Here is a 2,982-nt window from a genome sequence, read left to right as displayed (position 1 = left end):
GGAACCCAGACTTCTCTCACAGGACCTGTAACACCTTCATGCATGAATGGAGGCTTTGAAAGTCCATCAGTGTGGTGGAAACTGTGCATCGTTTCCCTTAGTCTCCAAGCACCTTCTCTCTAATCCCTCCAGTTAGAGAGGCTGAAAAACTAGAAACTATACTTAGATTCTGGATGTAAAACATATTGTTTTGTTTTGCTGCTACTAGGCAGGACATGGGATGTGAGTGCGCAGAGGCAATGGGCAGCCTCAGCATTCCTGTACTTGGAAACCGCCCTCATGTGTAGCTGGAGGCAGTTGCAACAGTGGCATCAGGAGACTGCTGCCCTCTGTTCTGAAGCTTCATGGTGTGAGGCTGAACTCAGCTGTCCTGTGGTGGGCCCCTGACTCGAGCCCTACTATCTCTTCCATGGATTTTGTCAATATCCATTTCCCTGCATCATACTACTTGGTGTCTGACGTATGCAGAATGGTTTCTGTTTCCTACATTGAAACTTGATACACTCTGCCTCTATTAAACTGTAACCAGAAACATGATACTTATATTTTTATATTCTTGGAACCTACCATGGAGCTGGCTCTCACCAAATGAATGACTGATCCACTGCATGAGCCAATAATGGCTCAAAATTATACATCACTATAAACATAAATTTCACCCCGACATTCCAACTTCTCTTTAATGCTCTCCTTCCTTATCTGGCCAACACTGTCTCTTCCTGTGCTTTAGTCTAACAAGTCTAGTTATGATATTCTGTATACACACACATGTCTTGCCCCTTCCTCTCTCTCTTTGTTCTAATGGCTCCTGCAAGTGTCTTCCTCTCTACTGACATTAACCACTTCTGGCAAGAAAAGACTTATAAATCACAGTTCATAACAAATAATCTTCTGCTGATGCCCAGTGATGTAAAGAAAGTATGCTTCTGGTGCTTTCTGGCATTATGCTTTGTCTTTATTTCTATTGGTTAAGAACAGTTTTGGCTACAACTAAAAGAAAATCCAATTATAATTACTTAAACCAATAAAGATAAAGTTTTGTTTCATAATGAAAACTCTGGAGGTGAGTGACTTCTGGCTTTGGTTTAGTAATTCAAGAATGTTTGGGACTGCTGCATGCAATTCTCTTTGACTTTCCCTCATGGATGCAAATGACACCTCAAAATCCTGTAATTGCACCTGTATTTAAAGCAGAAACAAGAAAGAAGGGAGGTAGAACCAGCCCCGACTGTGCCTTTTATCTAGTGGTTTCCTAGAAACCACTCAACACATTTCTGCTTTTATCTTATTCAAGAGAACTAAGTCAGATGGCCACCTTTGCTGCAGGGGAGTCTAGAAAAGCAAGTTTTCAGCTTTGATAGTAGAAAGAGGAGAGTTGGGAAAATGGCTAGTGGGTTAGCCAACCCAGAGTGAATACCATATTTTCTAACTAATTTACTACCATCACTATTCTTTGAGCAAGTTTTGGGCCTCATATTTTCTACCGTCTCCAGGGATGCTTATCACAGTGCTGAATATTTGGAAAGACAAAGATGGTCAATTATATGGGTAACAGAATTTCTATAATGAAAACTCCACCATTGTCTAACCTGGAGTGGATTGGAAGAGATGAAAACACACTGACTAGTTTCACACAAAAGCAAGAAAATGAGCAATAATGGTGTGAGGTGCTTTCAGAGACATTTCATGATTATTGATTGAGGGTTATTGGCCTCTTTCAACATTATCACCTTAATAGCATTTGTTTTCTGTGTTTATTATCTTAGGACGACGTCACTTCTTATAGTTCTTAGGAGATGGCACACCATTGTGCATGGTTGGAAGGTACAAGTGTCCGTTTTTTATGTTTATAAACTTTGTTTTGAGTTTAAACATGTTTGTGTAGAGTAATGAAATGTTGGTTCATACAAAGTTAGTTAAGCGAAAGGGGGAAAGTGGAGTTTGAAAAATTTGAGCCGCCATTTGTGACTAGTACATGAATGTTGCAAAGCTGAAATGTTTGGTTAGGAAGAGCTGAAGAGTCTCGTATCCCAAACTGACTGTTCTTAACATCAGGTTCAACCATAAGATGAGCAGATGATGTTCTCATTTTAAATTTCTCCTCCCTGTTATTCCCCTAGTATTTTTATCATGAAGTAATGTTAAAATGAATACTGAGGCAGGGCTGAGGGGGGTGGCCGAGACAGGCAATCCCCAAAGTATACCTTAAAGAGGAAACGAATTGCCTTTATGACAGCAGATTGGCAAAGCAGAGATGAAATGGGGAAAAAGGCTTTTGGTGGATTGTGCACAATGATCTCAGGGCTCTTTTTCAGCACCATCTAATAGATCCCCCCTGCGTGTCTGTCATCCAGGCCAACCAGAAATGTCTAGTGCTTTGGGACTGCCCACTTACTGTAGGAGGGCTCTGCTCAGATTATTAGACGGAGGGCTTCTGTGATAATCACACCCTTCCCTCTGGTAGAAATTAGGTATTGCAGCCCATTACTAATTATAGGCTAGTGGCTCTGGTGCCCTCCTAAAAGTAAATTTCTGTGAGGTAGCAGCTGGAAATTGGGGGTAATAAAATAAATCCAGAAGAGGCTCGTCAAGCTTTTCTTACCCATAAAATGAAAATAGAATATCATACTTTCATTGAAGTTCTATGAAAGGAAAAATTGGAAAGATAGCTCACGTTGCTGAGTAAAGAGAATTTTGCTATCAAAACACCATCATAGCCACTGTTAAAACAAAAATGCAATCAGGAAAATTACTTGAAATGTTTGTGTTTACTACCGGTTTTCAAATTAGAGCACCATGTGCGCTTGGGTTGCCATTCAAATTCTTTCTTCCTCTCTTGAGTCTTACAAATGTAGTAACAGATAAACTTCTTTCTTTGGAAGTAGAATGAGTACCCCAAAACTGACATTGTTTTTCCTTTTTTGTGAGCCTCACTGCTTGTGTAATGCCTGGAAATCACAAACACATCTAGTCCAACTTCTT

Source organism: Mesoplodon bidens, assembly GCF_964165515.1.
Source record: "Mesoplodon bidens genome assembly, chromosome: 5".
Classification (NCBI taxonomy): Eukaryota; Metazoa; Chordata; class Mammalia; order Artiodactyla; family Ziphiidae; genus Mesoplodon; species Mesoplodon bidens.
This window is presented reverse-complemented; position numbering follows the sequence as displayed.